The sequence below is a fragment of the Platichthys flesus genome, chromosome 11, assembly GCF_949316205.1.
Source record: "Platichthys flesus chromosome 11, fPlaFle2.1, whole genome shotgun sequence".
Taxonomy (NCBI): domain Eukaryota; kingdom Metazoa; phylum Chordata; class Actinopteri; order Pleuronectiformes; family Pleuronectidae; genus Platichthys; species Platichthys flesus.
This window is the reverse complement of record NC_084955.1, coordinates 5067016-5079865: the sequence shown is the minus strand read 5'-3', so window position 1 is coordinate 5079865 and position 12850 is coordinate 5067016. Positions and strand designations below refer to the sequence as shown.

General features: G+C 41.9%; 1 protein-coding gene across 1 annotated transcript in view; it reads right to left on the bottom strand.

The window, feature by feature from the left end:
* Positions 1–12850, bottom strand: part of LOC133964996 (zinc finger protein 516-like) — a 43335-nt gene that overhangs the window by 19523 nt on the left and 10962 nt on the right. The gene's annotated exons all lie outside the window — the stretch shown is intronic.

Sequence of the window (12850 nt, the reverse complement as noted above, 5' to 3'; positions counted from 1 at the left end):
GGTACATGTGTGTGTGTTGTTAATGTGCATTAGTAGTGCAGGGCTCCAGCGCTCTGATAACACACTGGCTGAGTTGACACTTTACACAATCAGGGTGGTGGTGAGGGGGGGTCATGTTCACATCAGCAAGATCAGCAGTGCCTCCGTACTCCCTCCCCATACTGGCCTCACACACCCGCCTCAACTGACAATATCACATGACAGGGATCTTAAGTACACAACAGGAAGTGGCTCTTCAGACAGTTTGCTTTGTACTGTTTCTCAAACAGGAGTTGAATGGCATTGGGGAGAGAGTCAAACGGAAAGAGAAAGAGCCATGGTGATAAAAGGAGAGTAATTATATACGGGTGGAATATTTCGATAGTCAGATGTCAATGATACCTGCTGTAATTATATATATAAATTAAATTATATAATGCTGTCCATTTGCCAAAGTTGTCATGTTTCGTCTACATTTCTGTATTGCGACCTATTGTCATTTCTTGCTGCGGATTAACACAATATTCTCACTAAGAATAACTAGAGGTTAATCACGTCTTTCTTCTTTTCTCACTGACAGCAGACACATTTTTGAACGTTCAAAAAAATTAGAAGCAATTTCTAAATTCCTTTCAGATAAAGATCACAACATGAAAAGAATTTTCCACAGGAAGCTAGAGTATTCATTTCAGCAGATGCTGGAGCCCGAAAGTGTGGACTATATGAAACGTGAGTGACAGCATTATTACAGGCTATTATATAAAGTGCCAGGGCCCATAAGCTGAGTTACTGCCAGGCTCTAATTATAAGTGGATAATTGATCATAATCATAAGAGGATAAGGCGGTGGAGGAGGGAAGTTAGCACAAGAACAATCATATGTCTTAAACCTGTGCACTGAAAATTATTACCCTGCAACCGAGCAACCTATCTATCTAGAATGATTTATGATATTGAAATGCATCACAGCCGCAATGGTTCACCATGCTTCCTCCTGGATTGTTAAGTAAGCCCAGGCTTCCAGTGAACAAGTGCTGCTCTAGCCAGAGGTGCAGCTGTGGCTGACATTACTGTGAAACAAAATGTATAATTAGATAGAGACCTATAGAGTCTATCCATGCAGATCTTAAAAAAAGATAGAAGCTCACTTTTTCTGCTAGCTTTTGAAAACTCTTCAGCCATGCAGGCAGTATTAATGTTTGGATCACAGTGACAGTCAGCGTTTCACAAGAGGGATGCATTGCTGTCTTAGCCAAGCAGGGTACTGATAAATTTAGTGTTCTTTGGGGAAGCTTTTTGTGGCGACACCAGCTGCGAGTGGCATCCTCGTTGTCATCACTACCATCTGACATCAGACAACAAACCAATGAGAAGCTGTCCATGCCAATGCATAACGTTAGTGTGATGTATGTGTTGAATAATTTACTTTGGCCTGTGAAGAATGTGATAAAAAATGGAAAAGGCCCTTGATGGGAAAGAGGTTCCCCACACTTGCTCTAGTGCCTCCACAAGATTCACATTTGTTGTTTTATGTGACAAATCTCAACAGTTATTGCATGAACTACTAGAAACACCTTCACATCCCCCTCAGGATGAATAATAATCACTTTGAGGATAGAAAAAAATGTCTACTAAATATTACCATGTTAGCATTGTCCAAGGTCTTAATAGCATACTAACGTTGACATTAATCCCTAACCTCAAAGTGGCTGCTACGTCCTTTCCTGGAGGGACGGCTTCATTATTCTAAAACTATGGCACCATACTGACCTGTGTTATGAAAAGTATTTAAACGTCACACAGCTACAGTGTCTGATCGGACTTATTCCTCTGCCTCAATTACACAAGACCTTTAATGCACCTCTTCATTTGGGGAACAAGGAAGCATGAGTAGGCAACAGCCAACACATGACATGATATGAGAATCAGGGGATGATGAACGTGTAGCAGCAAAATAGGGAAAACAAAGACGCTCGGCTCCATTCATTCACCCACTGCAGTTTCGTCCCTGCATCTGTTCCAAATATCACTCATGTAAGTTAGTAGTTTCTCGTCCTGGTGCTAAAAACAAAGGAGAATGATCTTATTTCCTATTAAATGGCTTTGCTGATTTGGGGCCAGGAGGGTCGGGAGGAAAAGGAGGGTGGGGGGTTTTCAGCAGTAAGCCTGTCATCTACCAGACAGTCATGTGCAAATTGAAATGTAATAAGATTAGCCACCAGAAGGGAAACAATGCAGGCTCCACATCACCAGGCCAAAAAGGGGAGGCGGGACGACAAATTGGCTTAAGAAGGGAGAAACTGTCCAGAAGAAACGGACAAGATTACCAATCATCAGAGTCATCAAAAAAGAGAAGAGGCATCAAAGCTCTATTAAAGGCCAATAAATGGATAGAAAGTCTTTCCTGCGGCTGGCAGAAACAGTCCAGTTTGTAAACCTTGACTGCCATTGGCATCCTCCGGCTAATTAATGTCACATACACACAGGGATTAATAAAGGTGGATATGGTGTGTAGCCGAAGTTAGAGTTGAAATTAGAGTTTTATTTCTTAGTTTATTGTGTTTTAATGCTGCATTCTTTTCTTGCAGAGATCCATCTGAACCTACTCAGGAATGCCTGTCTATCAGACATGCCATTAATGGACACTTAAGCTGTCCTTCCATGAGTCACTGGGAGTGAGTGGTATACACTGCTGATAATGATTGAAACCCCCCCTCTCTTCAGCATTTGCTGTTCCGCTTTCTGAACACTGAACTGAAGTCCGTAAAGAAGAGGAGGAAATCCGCTCTTGTTTTCCAAACCACGCACAACCTTTGCAGAGAGCTGCTCTATTTCTGTATCGGAGACCCCTGAAGTCCACATCTGTAGTGGATGTTGAAACAAACAGTCAAACTGTGCGTGCAGGCCAGTACAGGACCTGCTCACACATGTCACGTTTTTCTGTTTTGTATTAGTATTCAAAATTTGGCACTGTCACAAAGCCAGACATCTGACCTAAAATATAAGTTTGATATATGTCATATCTTATGAAGCAAGGCCAGCTCTGAATAAATGTTTGCTGTTTACGATATAATAATGTTTATTTTAGAGAGATCACACCTGTAAGCCTGTTTAGATGTACTGCAACCTCTCTATTACAGTCTTTATTGCATTCCGCTCAACTGCCCCCTCTAGAGGCGACAGATTCACCTTGCACAAAACATCTGGTGCAAGAATGTGAAAAAGATTGTTCAGGAAAAAAAAAATTGAGTTCCTGCAGTCTACTTTTTAAACAGCTGGTGTTTAACAGACACTCACACACAGGTTTAGCAGAAGGTGCTAAACCTTCTGCGACAGAAACACTGTCATCCAGCCAGGAAGCGCCTTCATCATAGCAACCATCTCCGAGGCAGCCATGACACAAATCTGCCGCACCCAAGGGTGCAGAGATTGGCTTTCATAACACACTGACTTACTCACACTGTCACCCCATCAGTGATAATCACTGCAGGTCGTCCTCGTGTGGGACATACGTCAGCCGCGCTGGGATCGGTTTCACTCCCAGCAGCATAGACACAGACAAGCATGTGAGAAAGAAATACACAGTGGGGGGAAAAATAAAGAGTGGACCCTCTGTTTAAACACACACACACACACACACACACACACACACACACACACACACATACATGCAGGGAAACTGAGGAGTCATGAAGCCAAACAGAAGGGGCTTTTAATGTTGTCCACATACAGCTTTTGAAAGTCTACACAAGCACACTGTGGGCTTTAACAGTGTTTCATACAGGCAGCATTGAAAGCTTAACAGCCAATACAGACAGCTTTACACGCACACACACACACACATATACTGTTTTACAGAGCATTTTACACTTCACAAAAAACCTCACTATCCTCCGTACAGTTGCTGATAAAGTGGAGACATTCAGTGCTCAGAGTGCGACAGAGGGGATGGTATGGAGTCTTAAACACACACACATACACACACATACACCACCAACACACACATAGTGCACAGCCAGTGTATTCCTAGACCAATCAATAATCCATTATGAACAAACTGCTCTTCACCTCTCACCCTGCTCTAAACTGGCATACAAAGAGGTCTGCTGTAAGCTCCACTATGAGGAGAGAGGGGAATAAGGCACAGCTGGATACACACACACACACAAACACACACACACACACACACACACATTTGAGGGTAACAAACGTGTCAGCTGTGGAACAAAAAAAAAGACGCAAAGTTTGAGGTTGACAGCCTCATCTTTCATGTCATAGATTTCGGTCCCAGTAACTGAAAAGTACAAAGGAAGACATTTAAATAGCTGTGCTCATAGGCTACCTTCCACTGTTGCATGTACTGTATATTGCAGTATGTATTACATTACATTGTCATCACTTCACTATCAAAATGTAGACACTCATGAGAAGATTCACTTTAAGCACCTAAATTCTTCAAATACCTGCAGCTGACCACATCTGGTAATGTGTGCACTTGTGTATACAAGTTAGAAGGGACAACCCTTTATAGGCTGCATGTGGGTGGTTGTGGTGCAGCTGTGAGTTTAGGTCACTGCTGTTTTCTACTGACTCTACTGCTCATATAGCTCTCGAATGGTGCTTGACTCTTTTTGGCATATACTTTATATACACACACACACACACACACACACACACACACACACACACACACTCTGACCAATCCACTGTCGTACCTGTCTTGTGAAACACGAGCAGAGCCCACATGACTTCCCAGCTCATCATAACTCATCACAACAGTTCATATAGCAGGTATCCAGGTCAGGGGGAGGTTCTGTGTAGCTTGACAGGAGTTCAACAGCTTCGCTCGACTTTGACATATTTGACTCCACTTCAGCTCCACTTTTACTGGAGGTTGAATTTAAATGACAGGTCTAATCCAGGACTAGCCTATAGGGTTACATTCACATCCAATGGAAGTCCAGTTCGGGCAGTTTTATTATGTGATATTTCCCCCTCTTGTCGGGGTCTGTCCCGGCTCTGTCAGAGCAGGTCATGCTCATAAGCAGGAAGAGCAGTGGGGGGCTCGGTGGCATTGTTGGGGTCTCCAATTCCCATCCTATCCCTAGTTCCATCCCTGCCCCTCCCATACTTTAAACCCAGCCAGAACAATAGAGGGGGTCCATGCTGTCTGTCCCCTCTCTCAAACCCCCCTCCCTCTGATAAATAGGCTGAGAGGGGATCTTGCATGCCTACTTTATTTGCGTGAGAAGGATCTTTAGACAGAAAGGAGTCCACTGGGTCCATGGGAGTGTGTGTGTAAGAAATGGCAGGTGTTTGGGTCAGTACTGTCATGTTACGTTTTGTTGACCGGTCCTTGCTAGTGGGATTACAGGTCAGGTCCAGAGGGGAAGGAGACAGTTCTCAGGCCAGCAGAGTTCATAACAGAGGCAACTACACACCAACATCTAATCATCTACATCTACTGGTTAAGATTGACTGGTTTTCAAACTTTCCTGCATTTCTCATAAAAAGGGGGAACAAAGTTTAAGACACTTTTACAACAGCTTGACCCTCCTATCTATTCTGTTTGTGCCAAAATAAGATTTTTAAAAAGCACATGTAATCACTTCTCTGTTTGTTGCACATAGATTTTTCATAATAACGTCACTAAACTGATCAACATGTATTGACACCTGCTGCTATGATGTATCCCAGTTTAACCAACAGGAGCTGCCTGCTCTCATGGGCCCGACCATCTTCAGCTTCCTCTGGGTTTCAATAGTGTTTGCATGTGTGTGTTTGTGTGTGTGTGTATGCTTCCCTCCCCCCTCCCTCTCAAAATCTGCCTGTTTTTCTCACACCGCTCGTTAACCCCTGGATGCTCCTGCCCATGGAGTCGCCCCCCTCCCCCCCGAACCGCAGCATTCCTCTTGTGCACGTACACACACACACACACACACATACACACACACACACACACACACGCATGAAGTCCACTGAGATCCAATGTCGCTGTGCAGTGCAGTTTAAACTATCTTTCCATGTATCTTTATTGTCTTGTAGCGTTCAGAAACAATAGATATCTTCACTGTTGCATAAACTTAATTTGTGCAGGATTTCAGATTTTCATCATTAATCTTCAAACGCTTAAACCCAACTTCAACCCCGGCCTAGACCTTAATCTATCCATAAACCTCAATCCAAAATCTTGATCCTGAAGTGCCGGAGTAGATGTGAGTATGATCAGAATGTTGTTATGTAACAGGATCTTGCTCATTTTACTGAGAAGGCGAGACTTTTTAGGACACACAGCGTTCCTCATGTGTAAACAACTGAATGCACCAGACTGAAGGGGTCGCATTGTTACCATGCAAGTATATGCCTTCTATGACTAAGCCTCCCCTTGCTTCGTTCCTAAAGGTAAACATGACTCCAAAGAATGAGGCTGGAGCAAAAAACAGCAAAGGTCCAAGCTGCTTGTGTAATCGCAGGGAAAGCAAGAGAGCAGCTCGTGGTGATAGTGTTTAATTTCAATCTTAATTGAAACTTCTCTCTCTCTTTTCACTCCATGACTCAAACTGTCCACTCTTCCAACAACTCTCGTCCTCTGCCTGTTCTCTCTCCTCCATCCGTCTGCAGCTCCTCAACCTCTGCAGCTGAACCTAAATCACTCTCTCTGAGGTGTAATTAGACCGCTGACCTGAAAGCTAGCGCCCGGTCCTTCTCACTGTCACAAGTTCTGATGTAACCGTTTTATTTTTCTGCTCGCTGTTGCAAGATGGCACGGCGGTTAATTACACACACACACACACACACACACACACACACACACACACACACACACGCGCGACATTAGGGAATCGGTTGGATCCAGTGGTTTGGTGTTAGTAGCAACAAATAGCAAACATTTCAAACTAACCACAGTTGTGTATGAATGTGCATCTGTGCACAGAGGCAAAACATTAATGAGACAACAGCCAAGAGGTGTATTTTGTAATTTGGCTGATTCACAGATTCAACATTAATTAAATTTGATCCAATTTACAACAAATAATTGTAATTTCACAGAGCAAAATTTATCTGAGAGGCGTGTGTCCTATATTCACCACACCAGCTGGCTGCCGGAAGGAGAACTTCTTAAAGGATAATTTTACATGAATTTGAGCAACAAGTCATTAACCCCAAAGAATGCTAATAAGAAAATGCCCTATGCAGCATTTAAAAAAAGGATCTCTAATGCAAGTTATTAGCTGTTCAATACGACAGTCCTTAAATTATTTTAGCATGAAGCTGTCGGGTCAATCTTCTGAGGCTTAATCCACATTTATACGTTTTCATCGGAAAAAACATAAATTCTGCTACAAATACGCCTGGCATCCACATTACACGAGTTTGGTGTTTTCAGGCGTGTTAGTAAGGGCGGGGATTAGGATGCAGAACCAAAAGGCTTGTGAGGAGAGGTCGATAAAGTGACAACCAGTGCCTGCTTTGAGGAAAATGCATTGCGGTGTTGCAATATCATTTGTGTGTGCGTGGACACAGTGTGTCTGTTTGAATTTTCATTGCCAAATCATCTACTTGGCTCCTTTGCTTTTGTTTCTTGCTGCGTGCTCTGTTTTCAAACCTGTCTTTACCTCGAGGCAAAATGTGAAGAACACATCCTGTAAGAGTTGTCAAGAGGAGATATGAGAACATAGCAGGGCAACAGATCTGCTTTTGGACACACACAAACACACTCACACGCACGCACACACTGGCAGGATAGGATGGTTTCTAAAGAAATCTCCTGCTGGCTCTGCTACACAAAGTGTGTGGGCTCAAACGGGCAGTTGTTGTTGCAAAGTGGTTCACACACACACACACACACACACACACACACACACACACACACACACACAGTACATATAGTATAAAAAAGCACAATTTCCAAACAAAGTATCCTATGGGTAAAAACCAACTTCAACAACTGGAAAGGTGTCTCTGTATGGAACAAAATACTGCGCACTGAACCCTCTCTGTGCATAGACAGTATATAAAGTTAGTGATTCGTATATAAAGAAGGATGATGCGTCTCCCCTCGCTCTCACAATCCAGGTATGAAGCCAGAATATCATGGCTGCAGACACTGCATCTTGCAAAGTTGGAGCCAGCGAATGGCAGATGGAGCTATGGTATCGAGGTCCCACCGAGACACACGCTAGACCAATCTATAAAAAATGTCAATCATGACGTTCCACCTCTTTTATATATACCATCAACTAACTAATTAAAGCAAAACTTACAAGAAAAAATTGCCCTTGATCACACATCAGTGTGATAAGAACAACGATCCGTGAGATAATGTATCTCACGTGTTTTTTTACCTAAATTTTACATTTAGTCTATACCTCATCCACAAACATGGAGGAGGCAGGATTTATGACAGGTCAGCCACCAGGTGGTGATCAAGGCACTTTGGCTTCGCTTTGGTGGGGACGTCAATTCATACATTTTTATATAGTACAGCCTAGTGCATATAAGTGTGAATGTCTATAAGATATCACCGGAATACCCCTAAATATACTAAATACTACAAAGACACAATAAATCCTTATAGGATTATAAGGGAAACATAACACTAAATATAATGGTGTGCTGGTATATGAGCTAAAACTACAAACTATACATCGTAACACATGACATGGTTATTAATAATTATTACACAAAATCCCCACAATTCACCACAGATGCTAGTAAGAGCTACATTAGCTCGGTCTAAAAAAATCAATCTAACAAAAATATGAATTTGTTCTTATTATGGAAAAGTACTGAGTCTGGTCAAGAAGCAGTCCATGTGTACACATTTAGTTTTAGTACAGGTAACAAGCCAGATACAACATGTGATTAGTGAGCTTAAATGGTTTAGGAGGTGGATTGTGTCACCTTTAGACTGAGCCAGCTTAGCTGTTTCCCAGTTTTACCAGACTTTGTGCTTTAAGCTACAGTAGCCAGCTGCTGGTGTTAGCCTCTGTGCTGACATTACATTACATTACATTTCATTTAGCTGACGCTTTTATCCAAAGCGACTTACAATAAGTGCATTCAAACCCGAGGGTACATACCAAGGACGACAAGAATCAAGAAAATACAATTTCTTCAAATAAAGCAAAACTACAAAGTGCTATAAGTAAGTGCCATTTAAGTGCTACTAAAGTGTTAGTTTCAAAAAGTTGTTAGTGACAATGATCCTCTCATTAATCAATTAAAGAAATTGAACAATAGTATTTCCCTGAATGTCAAAGTATTCCCTCAAAAAAGATACTACAAGAACAGATTGTAACGTGGTCCACATAAAGTCACTGTGGGCTTATTATTGGCACATGAAGGATCACAAAGGTCACAATAAAGTCATTATTGACCATCGTCAGTCCCTGGAGGAATATTCTAGGAGCGCTTTTGTTTATGAGTGTGTGCGAGCTAGCGAGTGTGTTTGTGTGTGTCCTGAAACATCTGCCCAGGAGGTAATGTCCAAGTATAAAAATAAAAAAGACGTAGCACCACACAGGAACTGGGGCTGCTAGATGAGAAAAACAAACACTGTTAGTCTTTTATACAGGGCCCCGAGTTTTTCTAGAGAGTGCTCCGAAGCTACATGACACATTTCTTTCATACGCAGACTGACAGGCATTATACCGTGAGAGGGAGCTTATGGGGCTGCATGGTCATGATGGATGGCTGTATAAAAAAGAGCTGGAGATCCCATCTGGGTCACGTCTTATCGGGGCTGACTGATTCACATTGATGAAATGATGAGGGCTCGCTAACCCGCCCAGCGGAGAAACTCTAAACTAACACTCAGGTAAACAAGGCGGCATCAGAGGAGAGATGCATGTCAGGGGGAGTAGGGAAGGCAGAGCAAATAATGAGAGAAGGGGGGGGGGGCAGCAGAGGGAAGATAAGTGGTAAATAGTGATGTAAAGTCAAGGCAGGAGATGTATTGGGATAATAAGAGCTGACCGAGAAAGAGAGAGAAAGAGAGATCGAGGCAGACAGAGAGCGAGGACGAGAGAAAGAAATGCAGGCTGTGGGCTGCACGCTGCAGAAACTGTCCATCACACAGGGGTACCCACGACTTCTTAGCAATTTGGACTATTGATCAGCGTCGTCTAATGAGAGGATCAGTGCCTGAAATAAATGGGTCTCTGTGGTTATTAGCTCAGTCTGGGTTTTTCTCCCTCAAACTTGCATTAAGAAGGTGAAACTGAAACTGTGCCAGACTATACCTGGCTTGTTAGGACAGATATTCTTTGCAGTGTAACAACAGCACAGGAAACTGGCGGATCCACGACATTCATCCAATTGTGCACCAGAGACAATCTGCTGGTGTAGTTACAAACTGTGCAAATATAGGTGTGTGTGTGGGTGTGTGTGTGTGTGGGGGGGGGGGGGGGGGGGGGGCATGGAAACGGTGAGATTTCGAGAACATTTGCGTTTTCTTTTTTCCTCTACTTTGACAGATGTTTTAGTTGGAAAAAAAGCTCTATTAAGAGATAGCTGTTCCAACTTTTGCTCCTAAGTGACCTGTTGAAAAACAAACAAGCCAATTCCACTGGAAAACATCTGTCTCCGGAGGTTTGACTAGAAAAGATCACTTGTTGAAAGCAGAGAGCTACAAGCCTGACGTTTGCGGCTATGGCTGCTTGCAAAAAATGACACAGAACAAAGATAAACGACACCTACATGTCTGACATTTTTAAGATAAAGACAGGAAAAGAGTGTCTGGCTGACTAAGTGAATGACATCAAAGACCAAAGAACATTGAAAATACTGTGGCGAAGGACAGAAATGCATTTAAGTAAGTCTGGATACATCTCCATTATGTAGCATAATCAGTTACATATATTTCTCTAGTTTATTCCCCTCTTCTGACGCAGGTGGGCTTAAGGAAACCAGCTCATGGCATCCTGTCGATGAACAAGAGGCAATAAAGTTCAACCACACAACCTGATGTTTAAGCAGCAGTGGGTTTAGCACAGCGACATCTGGAAGCCTTCAACACCCACACTGAGCTGGCATCAATGTCAGGCTGACAACCTGTCCGGTAATGGGCACATTTTGTCAGTGGGATATTAATGGTCTCAAATTGCTGTCAAGTAAAAGGTGTACAGGCTGAGTGTTTATTTCAAATGAAGGAGCCTGTCCCCTACAGGCTTGGAAACAGGAGAAACAAGAGTAAGGGCTTATCAAAACCTTTCACATAGAAATAAATTGACTACTTTTGGGGTTTTACCTCCCAGATAACATCATCATACTTTAGTTTTGGTCTAGCTCAACAAATGCTATATTATTAGAGCCTCTCTTATATTGAAGCTGAAGAATTGAAGAAAATATTCATTAGTTATTTGTTTTTCTCGCTGACTAAACTTTTAATATAATACTTTGTAATAAAATACTTAAAAGTATTAACATTAATATACTATAATAATTCTTTATAATATACTTAAAATTGTGTCATTAATATACTATCATACTCTGCATATAATATTAACAATAATATATTGCAGTAATTGACAAACATCTATAGCCTATACTATAACACTTTTGTATATATATATAGGTCTATATATATATATATATATACTTTCTGTATATACAGCTACCGCAAAGTACTACGCTTTTGTTGTCATCCTTTGTTGCTGAATGCCTCACACAGATAATCAATTATTAATGATTACTCTGGAACTGCCCCGGATATCAAGGACAAGCTAAACTGAAGTATAAAATGCTGCTTGGCCTTAACTTGCACATCAGCACAGAGACAAGCAGATTCAGTTTGAATGCAGTTTGTATAGAAGACATGACATAAGTTTATATCCCTTCATAATATAACATAGGAAATTGTGTGATGTGAAATGTGTTTTACTTCGTCAGGCCAATAGAATCATACATTAGTATCAGTTACAAATGCATGTATAGCAGTAGTAGTAGCATATAGCATGTATATAAGAACGCTGTGTCTATGGAGACGTCTAAGTAGCTATAAATTTTGGTATGATGTTATAATTAATTTAAAAACCTGCAAAATATCAGCTCCACCCTGCACTCCACCTCATGTGGATTTATTACTACAGAAGATCAACAAAGGGTAACACAGGAGAAAGCAATGGTTGCATCAAGCAGTCATGTTTACGCAGCGTCCCCCCGAGAGAGAGAACAGGCGCTTCCAGCGGGAGTTACCTGCATCAGTCAGGCAGCAAAACAGCCATTAAGTCAAACAGCCAGCCAGTCAGCACTGCTGCAAACCAACAGGTCAGTTATACAAGAAATTACACACCGTCATTATCTCCACACCGCCCCAGTGAACAGCTTTACACAACACACTATGGCCAACTGAGACTGCTGGATGGGTTACTGAAAATGGAGATGACTCGCCTCTAAAGAGAGACACACACGCACGCACGCACACACAAACACAGAGTGTGCTGATACACTTGTCTGTATTTATATGAATCTAGGATCAGTGAATCAGACTGTGGGTATGGATGAATTTATCTCCCATAGAAAGAACAGACAGATGTTTCGAGAGGTAAAGAAACTAATATGAAAGGAACAGGAGGACTTCGACTAAAAATACTGTGGCAAAGTGGTTCTTGTTTTTTGTTTTTTTTCTAAACTAAGGACCCCCTTCAAGAAAGACATTATTAAGGGGCCCCCTCATGAACAGTATGTCCCTCCGAATAATATGAAATAGAAATATTTTTTACACAAATACCTAGTGATATGAAAGAACACCACAACGAAAGGAGAATGAAAGACATTGCCAAACTGTTATTTATGTAATAATGACTTAGTTACACAGTCACTCTAGAATTAATAAACACCACACTTGTTGAATGTCAATTCTAATGAGT